At 39.3% G+C, this 12796-nt stretch overlaps 1 pseudogene; it reads right to left on the bottom strand.

The window, feature by feature from the left end:
* Positions 1–8323: 8323 nt before the first annotated feature.
* LOC111826885 lies at positions 8324–8811 on the bottom strand (annotated as a pseudogene).
* Positions 8812–12796: the final 3985 nt, after the last annotated feature.

Below are 12796 nucleotides of genomic sequence, written 5' to 3'. Positions count from 1 at the left end.
CACCCTATAAAGGAGCACCCAAATACATTAAAAAAATTCTGGAAGATATCAAGGGACAGATAGACAGACAGCAATACAATCATAATAGGGGACTTTAATACCCCATTGACATCACAGGATAAATCTTCTAGACAAAAAAATCAACAGGGAAACAGCAATCCTAAATGACTCACTAGATCACATAGAACTAATTGAAATCTTCAGAACATTTCACCCAAAAGCTACAGAATATACATTCTGCTCAAGTGCACATGGGACATTTTCAAAGATAGACCACATATTAGGACACAGGATATGTCTTTTCAAATTCAAGAAGATTGAAATCATATCAAGCATCTTCTCAGATCACAATAGCATAAAATTAGAAATCAACTACAATAAGAACAATCAAAAATAATCAAACACTTGGAGGTTAAATAGCATGCTATTAAAAAATGATTGTGTTACCAAAGAGATCAAAGAAGAAATTAAAAAATCCTGGAAACAAATGATAATGGAAACATAACAATCCAAAATCTATAGGATACCATGAAAGCAGTCTTGGGAGGGAGGTTCATAGCACTACAGCCCTATCTCAAAAAAACAATAAAAACTGGTAATAAGTTAGCTAACCCTACAACTTAAAGAATTAGAAAGCAAGCAACAAGAAAAGCCCAGCATAAGTAGAAGGAAGGAAATAATAAAAAATCAGAGGAGAAATAGATGACATAGAGATAAAAAAATACAAAAGATCAATAAAACTGAGAGGTGGTTCTTTGAAAGGATAAACAATATTAATGAACCTCTAGCCAAGCTCACCAGGAAACAAAGAGAGAGGGCCCAAATAAGCAACATCAAAAACGAAAGAAGTTAAGTAACAACCGACCCCATAGAAATACAAAGGATTGTTAAAAAAAATACTATAAACATCTCTATGCCAACAAACTGGACAACCTGGACGAAATGGACATATTCCTAGAAAAATAGTCTTTCAAAATTCAATAAGGAAAAATCAGAAAACCTGAATAAGCCAATAACTACTGATGGCATTGGAGCAGTAATCAAGAAACTTTCAGTAAACAAAAGCCCCTGTCTGGATGGCTTCACAGGGGAGTTTTACCAAACATTCAAAGAACTAAAACCTATCCTCCTCAAACTATTCCAAAAAATTCAGAAAGAAGGAATACTTCCAAACTATTTTGATGATACCAAAACCAGATAAAGACATTACAGAAGAAGAGAATTACAGGCCAACATCTGATGAATATAGATGCTAAAATCCTCAACAAAATTCTAGCAAATCGGATTCAATGATACATTAGAAAGGTCATACTAGTAACCACGGCCAAGTGAGATTTATTCCAGGGATGCAAGGCTGGTACACTATCTCTAACTCAATAAGTTTGATACATCACATAATCAAACTGAAAGATAAAAACCAAATAATCATATCAATAGATGCAGAAAAAGCATTCAACAAAATACCCTTTTTTGATAAAAGGTCAAAGCAAAGTGGGAATTGAGGGATCATACCTCATCATAATAAAAGCCTTATAATACAAACATACAGCCAACATCATACTCAATGGACAAAAGCTAAAACCATTTCCCAAAAGAACAGGAACCAGACAGGGATGCCACTTTCACCACTCCTATTCAACATAGTACTAGAAGTGCTAGCCATTCTGATCAGACAAGAAGAAGAAATTAAAGGCATCCAAATTGGAAAGGAGGAAGTAAAACTGTCACTAATCGCAGATGGCATGATACTGTACATAGAAAACCCTAAAGACTCTATCAGAAAACTACTAGATTTAATAAATGAATTTGGCAATGTAGCAGGATATAAAATTAATACTCAGAAATCTATGGCATTTTTATACACCAATAATAAACTTGCAAAAAGGGAAACCAAACAAACAACCCCATTTACCATTGCAACAACAAAAAATTAGATACTTAGGAATAAACTTAACCAAGGAGGTAAAAGACTTGTACCTGGAAAACTACAGGACAGTGAAAAAATAAATAGAGGAAGATATATGCAAGTGGAAAAATATACCGTGATCATGGATTGGTAGAATCAACATCATTAAAATGTCAATACTAACCCAGGCAATCTACAGATTCAATGCAATCCTATTAAAATACCAGCAGCATATTTCACAGAGCTAGAACAAAAACTTCAAAAATTTATATAGAATCAAAAAAGACCCCAAATAGCTACAGCAATCTTGAGAAAGGAAAACAAAGTTGGAGGAATCACAATACCAGATTTTAAGTTATACTACAAAGCCACTATACTCAAAACAGCCTGGTAGTGGCACAAGAACAGGCATATATATAGACCAACGGAACAGAACAGAGAACCCAGAAATTGACCCAAGTCATTATGCTCACATGATCTCACTCATATGTGGAACCTAATGAACAACATAAACTGATGAACAAAAATAGACTCAGAGACATAGAAACATTGAACAGACTGTCAAACCTCAGAGGGAAGTAAGGGAGGTGGAGGGAGGGAAGATATCAACCAATGAACTCATATGCATATATGCATAACCCATAGACACAGGCAATAGAGTGGTGAAGGCTTGGGATGGAGAGGCGATGGGAGAGGGCAATGGGGAGAAAATAAAGTACATATGTAATACTTTCAATAATAAAGATTTATAGATTTTTTAGAAAGGATGCTGGGTTTTGTCAAGTGCTTTTTCTGCTTCTACTGATATGATCATGTGATTTTTACCTTTCATTTTGTTTATGTGCTGTATCACATTTATTGATTTGTGAATATTGTACCAGCCTTGTAATCCCAGAATAAATTCCACTTGATCATGGTGTTTGATATTTTTTGCTAATATTTTGTTGAGGATTGTAGCATCTGTGTTCATCAGGGATATTAGCCTGTAATTTTCTTTCTTTGTAGTGTCTTTATCTGGTTTGGGAATTAGGATAATGCTGGCTTTCTAAAAAGACTTGGAAATGTTCCTTACTCTTGAATTTTTTGGAATAGTTTGGGGAGAATAGGTGTTCATTCTTCTTTTAATGTTTGGTAAAGTTCTCCTATAAATCTATCTAGTCCAAGACTTTTGTTTGCTGGAAGTTTCTAAATTACTGCTTCAATTTCATCAGTTGTTATTGGCCTACTCAGGTCTTCTGATTCTTCCTGATTGAGTTTTGAATAAGTGTATGTTTCTAGGAATTTGTCCAGTTTTTTTGGCATATGGCTGTTCATAATATTTTCTTACAATCTTTTGTATGTCTGTGGTATCTATTGTTATATTGCCTCTTTCATCCATAGATATTTTTTTCTAAGTAGACAGATTTGTTTCTTTCCTCCAACCACATAATGTTTATATCTTTTTCTTATCTTGCTGTCTTGACTAAGACCTTCACTATAATATTTAATAGAATCAATGATAAAATATATTTGCCTTTTTCCAGTTTAGTAGAAATTTTTATGTAAATTTTCACTATTAGGTGAGATATTGGTATAGGTACTTTATCGTTAGCCCTTATGAAGTTAAGGAAGTTATATTCTATTTTGCTAGAATAAACTGAGATTTGTAATTTGAATCATAGTAGTCCTTAATAATTTGGCCACAAAAATAAATGAGTGAATGAGATTTAGTCTCATGAGATACAGTAACTAATTAAGGAACAGTGTCTTGCTAATCCCTGACTTTCCTCTGAAGATACTGATATTCCTCTCAGAACAACCTCAGATTCAATTAATTTGAGGAAGTTTAATAAGGGATTAACTCTGGCCTCTGGAAGTAGGGTCTGAGCTAGAGAACAGAAGTCTGGAAACTGGAAACCAGGAACCCCACACTATCACGTGGTTCTGATACCAGCTCACTCTGATGTTAACCAACAATAGTGAAACAATATTTATAAGCCTCTTATCAGATGTCAGGATCTGTGATAATCACATCACATGCTTTGCAGCATTGAAGGTTCACAAAAACCTGATTATGTGTATGTATGTATATATATTATTAATGTTCCCGTTGTATAGATGAGAGAAAAACAGATGTTCAGGGTTTTAGTACCTTATCCAATGTCACAAAACAGTGTAAGTAGAAAAGCCAGCATTGTAATATAACTTCAATAAAGCCAAACTCTATGTTAACAATGAATTTTCTGTGACATAAGTCACTTTCTTTCTTTGGGCATCCAATTTCTTACCCATAATACCGAAGTGTGAACTATACCAGGGGTAAGAAAACCTAGATACAAATGGGTCTAATGAGATAAAAACTAGACATGATTGTGGGTCACATATTTTTTTTCTAAACAGTAATTGTTTGTTTGTTTATTCATTTATTTTAAATGGAAAGTACAATATCTACAATAGCATTTATGCATTCATTATTAATTCCCCTTCTCTAAAGGGTTTCTCTCTCTCTCTTTTTTTTTAGCCAGAGTTACAGACACTACATCATTAATACTCAATGTACTCTTTATGTTTACTAAATTCTGATACTGGACTTTGAATATGAATTGTCTGAAGTAAACTCTACTTGAGTGGTTGGGGGTAGAATGGCATGCATAGGCAAAGGAAGGTTGCTGAAGGATTTAGGGATAGGGAAGTATTAAATTTTGGTGAGAGTAGAGACAGGCTAACCAGGACATTCATACATGAACAAGTGGGGCAGGGGTACAACATTTGGAAAGAAGTCAAATTGGGATACAGAAAAGGAAGAGGAAGAGATATAATGTGAAGGAATGACTTTCTCTATTTCCAGCTTATAAATTAGCAATGAGGAAATTTTTGTGGATCAAGGGGAGTTGAGCTTGTACAGGCATTATCATCACTTTCCCTTCTTTTTTTGTCCCATGATTGTTAGGTCACAAAAGCCACATTCTTAGCAGTAACTACCAGTCTGTCACTCAGCTCTGTGGTAGAAATACCTTCTTATAACCCATGAATGACAGTTCTGGCAAGTACATAAAGAACCATTCTGATAGGATTGAGAACACATAGAAGCCACTGTATTATATAATTGTATGTTCATTGATCTTCTTACTAGAATACTTGGATATGAGGACATGATTTAATTTTTACTATGCACCAAAGGGCAGAGAAAGAACATTTGTCAACCCAATCAAATACCCTGGAGTTATCAAATTAAGAGATTTTCTAGCCAAAACCGGTTTGGCTCAGTGGATAGAGCGTCGGCCTGCGGACTGAAGGGTCCCAGGTTCGATTCCGGTCAAGGGCATGTACCTGGGTTGCGGGCACATCCCCAGTGGGAGATGTGCAGGAGGCAGCTGATCGATGTTTCTCTCTCATCAATGTTTCTAACTATCTCTCTCCCTTCCTCTCTGTAAAAAATCAATAAAAATATATTTAAAAAAGAGAGAGAGAGATTTTCTGTCAAAGAGAAAAGGCATTAAGCCTTCCTGTGCTTTGAGTAATGAGTTACTTTTTGGAAGTCTGAATGGTCAGACACAGGACTGACCTCTTCCACACCCGATGCCATTTGGATTGTATACAATCTCCATCTCTGGCCAAAGGAAGGCATGTCCAAGCCCACATCGATCACATCTGGCTGTACTATTTATTTCCTATTGCAATACGCACATGCAGTTAGCCAACAGCTTCTTTCACAACGATATTTCCATTGAGTTCACAACTTCCCTTAGAAAGAGAATACTTCTGGTGTTTTTCTCCAAAACCAGCAGCAGAAAGGCTCTATCAAATTGGGTGGTAAAGTTAAAGAGAGTTATCTCATATAGGTCCAAAAAAGTGACTTCAGGTACACCTACAGTTTGGTTCCTTTTCACCAATGTCTGCCATAACATTGTTTCTAGGTATAGTGCACCCACCTCTTTGAAAGTGTTTTATCCTTTCAAATTCTCTGGGATTACTTGAAAATATTTGTGCCCCTCCCCCCCCCCCGCATGGAAGAGCCAACTTGACATCAAAAGTATAAACAACAAAAAATAGATAAATTGGACTACACTAAAATTAAAAACTTTACATAGTACATGTGCTAGCTACTGAAATGTACCCTCTCCAAATCTACACTAATAAAAGACAAACATGCAAATTGACCATACCTTAGCTACACCTTATGCCATGCCCACCAGCCAATCAGAGCTACTGTATGTAAATTAACCCAACCAAGATGGCAGCTGGCAGCCATGGAGCTGGAGCAAGCAGGAGGCTTGGTTGCCCCAATGATGGAGGAAGCCAACTTCCCGCCTGCTGCGGCCGACTCTGAGCTCCAGTCAAAGCAACAAAGTTTCAATTATAGAAGGTAAATAAATCCCAGAATGAAAAAAAAGAAAAAAAAGGAGAGGCTGGGAGCTTCCATCGCCAGGGGGGCTTGGCCAGCCTGAAAATGGCCCTCAGCCCCTCACCCAGAATGGCCAGGCACCCCAGTGGGGACCCCCCCCACCCTAAAGGGGGTGTGGCCAGCCTGAAAACAGCCATCAGCCTCTCACCCAGGCTGGCCAAACCTCCATGGGGTGAGGGTTCCCACGGGGAGGAGGGTGGCTTGACCAGCCTGCAAACAGCCATGAGCCCCTCACCCAAGCTGGCCAGGCACCCAGTGGGGACCCCCACCCTGAAGGGGGTGTGGCCAGACTGCAAACAGCCATCAGCCCCTCACCCAGGCTGGCCAGGAACCCCAGCGGAACCCCCACCCTGATCCAGGACACCCTTCAGGGCAAACCAGCTGCCCCCACCCATACAGCAGGCCTCTATCTATACTAATAAAAGGGTAATATGAAAACTGACCCTAACAGCAAAATGACTGCGAATGACTGGTCACTATGACACACACTGACCACCAGGGAACAGATGCTCAATGCAGGAGCTGCCCCCTGGTGGTAAGTGCACTCCCACAGGGGGAGCTCTGCTCAGCCACAATCCAGGCTGACAGCTGCCAGTACAGCGGTGGTGGTGGTGGGAGCCTCTCCCGCCTCCTCATCAGTGCTAAGGATGTCCGACTGCAGCTTAGGCCTGCTCCCCGCTGGCAAGCAGACATACCCCAAGGGCTGCTGGGCTGCCAGAGGGATGTCTGATTGCCAGTTTAGGCCCAATCCCCTGGGGAGAGGGCCTAAGCCAGCAGGTGGTCATCCCCCGAGGCATCCCAAACTGCGAGAGTGCACAGGCCTGGCTGAGGAAACCCCCCCCCCCCCCCGGAATGCACAAATTTTTGTGCACCGGGCCTCTAGTTCATATATAAAGCCCCAACCCTCAATGTGATCATATTTGAAATATATCTTTAGGTGGTAATTAGTTTAAATGAAGTCATGAGTAGAGTACTAATCCCATATGTTTGTAGCCTTATAAGATGAGAAAGTGATTCTCTCTCTTTCTCTCTTTCTTTCTCTCTCTCTCATCTACATGCATGCACTGAGAAAATATAATACCAAGATACAGAAGGAAGATGGCCATCTGCAAGTCATAAAGAGAAAACCCTCACTAGAAACTGAATTAACTGTACCTTGATCTTGGACTTTGCAGCCTCCAGAACTGTAAGAAATAAAATCCTGTTGTTTAAGCCATCCAGTCAATGGTATTTTGTTATGGTAGCCAAAGCAGACTAATACAACATTAAATAAGAATTTGTCATTTGCCCAAGAGTTCATGGAAAGGTCACAATGGGGTTTAAACCCAAGTCTGTTCACCTACCAAGTGCAGACTTATCTCACTTTACCAAATCTTTTCATCCAAATGTGAGCAAGATATTCATGCACTCTCATCCACCTCTCTGAAAGTGCTCTCTCCCTTGAAATTTTCTTGGCTCATCCTATGAGCTGTGTGACCATGCCCATGGGAGAGCTAGCACTATGTGCAGCTATGCTATATGGAGAGGTCACTATGGTATGAAGGGTAAAAGGGACCCCTGTTAGTACCAGTGGGAACATATTATGAGCTTCCTCCTCCACCTCCAAATTATCTTAACATTGAACTAGAAATTCAGCCTTACCTTTAAAGCAAATCTAATTCACCAAGACCATAATAGTGCTCATTATGAGGTCATGGATAAGGTCAACCACCTTCCCTTCAATTTGCATCTCCATATGACTCTTTTCTTTGCATTAATCCTCACCTGAGGATATTTTTCCATTGATTTTTAGAGAGAGTGGAAGGGAGGGAAAGTGAGAGATAGTGAAAATGAGAAACATTAACATAAAAGAGACAAAACAATTGGTTGCCTGCTGCACACACCGCAACTGGGGTCGGGGAACAAACCTGCAATCCAAGCAAGTGTCCTTGACCAGGAATCAAACCTGTGGACCTTCAGTGCAAGGAGATGATGTCCTAACCACTGAACAACACCATGCAGGGTCTGATGCAGAAACACTGGAGAGGTATGTCTCATAGAGGTTTTTGACATGTTTTGATATAACCCAATAATTTTGCCACTGGTTTCAGCCATTTCCCAAAGAAGAGAATGCTTCCTCGTGGCAAATCTGGCTTCTTCTTTGGAAAATTCCATGACTAGATCAGTTTTTGGAAGCCTTGCTGGACAGTGGGATCTTTGCCATTGGAGATCTGTGAGGTTGAACTCCAAGCACTTCAAGATCTGAGTTTGGATGCTGTAGCAGGCTCTAAGAGATAGCATGGCCAAAGCTACACAAATTCTCATAGAGAAAAGAAGACACTCCAATATGCGATCTCCAGAGTGAATCTCTATTAAAGTTGAATGCAATATGGACATTGGGGAATGACATCTTATAGAGTATTACTTTGTTGGGTTGGAAATGGTAGGTGATTACTTTACCTTCAAAGCTGTTAAGTGCTGCACAATAAATTGTATTGTGAAGTCCAAGTACCAAAAGAAACAGATAAAGGAATTGTGACATTTTGGAAGGAAAGTAACCTATAAGAGATCAGATCAGAGAACCATTGTGGGAACTTAGTTGGGTAGAACACTCCCAGAGGCACCTAATTATCTCCAATCATGATTAATAAAACAATAGCAAATATTTTATAGTATGCTCACCAGGGCCTGGGAGGAAGGCTCTTTCCCCTGAAAAACTGACAATGCATCTAATAGAAGAAGGAAGTAAGAAAAATGGTTTGCCAGAGATCACTGTAATCATTCCATACTTCTCATTCAGATGTAATAGTAACCTTATGAAAGTAAAATGTGCATAAATTAAATTTATGGAAATCAAACCACTTTTTATTTGAACCAGCCTTTTGGAGAGGGAGAAATCCTTAGGTAAAAGTAGCACTCCTTCTGCATACATTATTCTTTGTAGATTGAACATTGGGATTATAAAATAAATACATTTTTGGGTTGTGTTTTTCTTTAATTTTGTATTTTCTTCAGATAAAAATAAAATCTATGAGATAAGACAACAGAACATCTATACATTGGCTAAAAGGGAAAAAGAATAATTTTCAAAATATATGTTTAATTAGGTGGTGGTTTATAAAGCTACATACATGCTCAAAGGATGAAACTCATGCATTTATTTATGCAAAGCATGGAACCACTAGTATGTTTCTAAACAATAACAAGAAGAAAATATTGTTTTTTTATTTTTGTGATCATTATATCATCAAAAAAGTAATTTCTAAGTTGAAAAGTATCTTAATACTATCATTCTTATACCTATGTGTATAATTGTTTAATTATTAGAGAGGAAGCCAAAAATATATGATATAAGATGCTCTAAGTTTAAAAGAGTGCAAGGCAATGGATCAAGGGAGTCATTTGTGGAATCTTCAATGACTATGGATATGAGTGGTCAGAAGGAAGAGATTCATGAAATCATGACAGATCACCTTCTCAGTCCTCAATCCTATTTCTTCCTAGGTTATATAACCCACTCCCAGGAACTTAACTGCCATCTCACAAAACTACCTACTCCTGTCCAAATTGTTCTCCTAAGTTCCAAGATAATTATCTGTCTGCCTATTAGATATGGCCACCAGGATAATCTACATATAAATCAAATTCAAAGTTTCAAAACTAAAATAATCTCAAGCCTGCTTCTTCTGCTTCATTCCACATCTCTGTCTATTAAACTCCCATGTCAGAAACCTAGGATTCATCCGAGGGGGTTCCTTCATTCTCATTTCCCATATCTAATGAGAGTATTACATCTTAAATACCAATCAAAACTCTCTTCTCTCTCTACTGTCACTGCCACAGTTCATGGCCTGAACCCTCCTTATTCAATTTTCCTATTCAATCTCCACATTGTTACCAGAGTGTTCTTCCTGTAACAGTCACAGAGGCTGGTAAGAAGTCAGTTATCAGATGACCACTTTAAGACCTTGACCTGTGGAGCTAGGAATTTGGATCCCCTGGTTATCTGGGATTCCGACTTGCTGATAGAAACGTTCAAAGTTTCCAAAGAGAAAAAAAGTACTCACAGCACATAGCAAAGAAGCCACTTGCATCTCTCAGAAAGCAAAATATTTCCATCTTTATAAAGTGTTCTGTATTGCAAAAGTAGAGCAATCTTAGTTATTCATTAACCCCAGCATCAACCCTGGGATGATATTTTCAAAGCTGATGCACTAAACCGAGGCCAAAAGAAGTAAAAAAAATGATGTGGATGGAACTGTAAATGATTGCTATGGCTGCCAGATCCTTCATCTATAACAAAGAGAAAGTATTTTCAGAGCTGGAAGGACCAAGGCTTGAGCTAGGAAATGCGTGTTTACAGCAGGAAGAATGGAGACCAGGTAAAAAGGGCCAAGAGGCAGAAGGACAAAGACTGTTCTCCCTATCAGAGCCAAAAAGTGCTGGGATCATCAGCATTTTGATGGAATGGTGCACATACGCAGAGGCTGGGTGAGCCTTTCTAACAGGTGCTGTAGAAATTATTTATGTATTGGCTTGGAGGGATGATGTCAAAGTAGCTGGCAATCCTAGATTTCTGATGCTGCACACATCTATATCTGCTAAAGGGGAAACCAGTCTTGCTCTCTGGCTACTAAAATCCCCTGTGCTATCTCCTGGGTTGCAGGACTCCAGAAGGGAATGCAGGAGGAGACAAGGACGGTGGAATAAAATGGTTTCACTGTCCAGTATTCACAGTACTGAGCTGTGTGCTGCAAAGAAGCAATGGGAGCAAAGAGCGCTGGACTCAGGCAGGAAACCTCAGTTCAACCTTGCCTCTGCCAGTTTCCAGCTCCAATAGTAGCAGTAGCAGCAGTAGTAGTAACAGCAATTCCTGCTTATTGAGGATTTATCATGTGATGGGCACAATGTGAAGAATCAAATTCCAGACACCGATTGCTTCAGGACTTCATTAAGAATGTGTATATGTTAAGTGAGGGGCAGGGATTCAGGAATTTAGGCTGGTTAGAGAGAAGCCTAGACTGCATTCTATGGTGGGATTTGGAAGCCAAATTAAATAGTGCAACTTTACCATGAGGACATTAGAAAGCCACCGAGGGAGTTTGTCGTCAATGACTAGACAGAGGGTGATTGTGTTGTGACATTACATCTTCTCAAAGAAACATAGACAGAGCTCCTACTATGTGGAAAGTATCACATTCAGGACTGCGATTTCAGAAGTGATGTTAAATATCAGCCCTGAGCCCAAGGGAACATTCTTACTACCTGACACCCACTGCCCAAACAGCAAAGGGCACACTTCACCTATGGGATGGTCGCTGGAGCATATCCCACAGCACAGCAGTGGAAAGCTCAGATCTCTCAACACCGAATCAGCTCATGCTCTCTCCTGGTGTACCACACACTGTCTGCTCTCTCAGCTGTAGGCAGTTGCTGCAGGAGAAACAGGCAGACAGTCTAGAAAGCAATCTTCCAAGCCTGTGCCCTCTGGTGGCATAGTCAGACAATGGCACAGCATGTTTTCTGCTGCATCTGATTCAGCTGAGCTTTGCTAGCCAGTAGTAACTGCAGGGATCTATTGCTGACATATCAGAAGGGCACCCGTCCCCTGAAGAATCCCTTGTTCTGGAGTCCTGTGCATCTGTCACATCTTGCTACCTAGTATCTGTGTAATCAAGGGCAAGTTACTTAATATCACTGAACCTCAGTTTCCTCATATCTATAGTGGAATAACAATCCCCACATCCTGTATTTATTGGGAGTATCAAGTGATATTTAGAGGTGGTGTCTGGAAGCTCCTTTGTAGTGCCTTTCACATAGCAGAAATCCAGCACCTGGAATTCTCTTCCCCTTCAACTACCATCTTGATTCTCTTCCCCCACAGTCCCTGTACTCCACCCCCACCTCCATTCCTGACTGCTCTTCAGTCCTGCTTTCTGGAAATGCATTCTCTCTAAGATGAAATAGATTAATTGACTGCTAATGTGTAAAATTTTCTTTAAAACATATTAAAAACACTACTTTCTGATTTGTGTAAAGCTGCTGGAGCCAGCACATTGACTAAAGAATCTCTAGAAAGTGTAACCATATCAATACATTCCATCAGAACTAAAATCATGTGTATCTCTCTTGGGATGAACAACATCATAATCCGTTCCCACACACATTCCTCAGAATTTTGTGTTAGAAATTCCACAGTTCAAAGTTCCACAGTTTCACAGTTTTTGTAATATATAAAAAATTTTCGCCGAAATCGGTTTGGCTCAGTGGATAGAGCGTCAGCCTGCGGACTGAAAGGTCCCAGGTTCGATTCCGGTCAAGGGCATGTACCTGGGTTGCGGGCACATCCCCAGTAGGAGATGTGCAGGAGGCAGCTGATTGATGTTACTCTCTCATCGATGTTTCTAGCTCTCTATCTCTCTCCCTTCCTCTCTGTAAAAAATCAATAAAATATATTTAAAAAAAATAAAATAAATAAAAAAATAAAATAAAAATAAAATTAAAAATAAATAAATAAATAAATAAAT

This window comes from Myotis lucifugus, unplaced genomic scaffold (assembly GCF_000147115.1).
Source record: "Myotis lucifugus unplaced genomic scaffold, Myoluc2.0 scaffold_2, whole genome shotgun sequence".
Taxonomy (NCBI): Eukaryota; Metazoa; Chordata; class Mammalia; order Chiroptera; family Vespertilionidae; genus Myotis; species Myotis lucifugus.
This window is presented reverse-complemented; position numbering and strand designations above follow the sequence as displayed.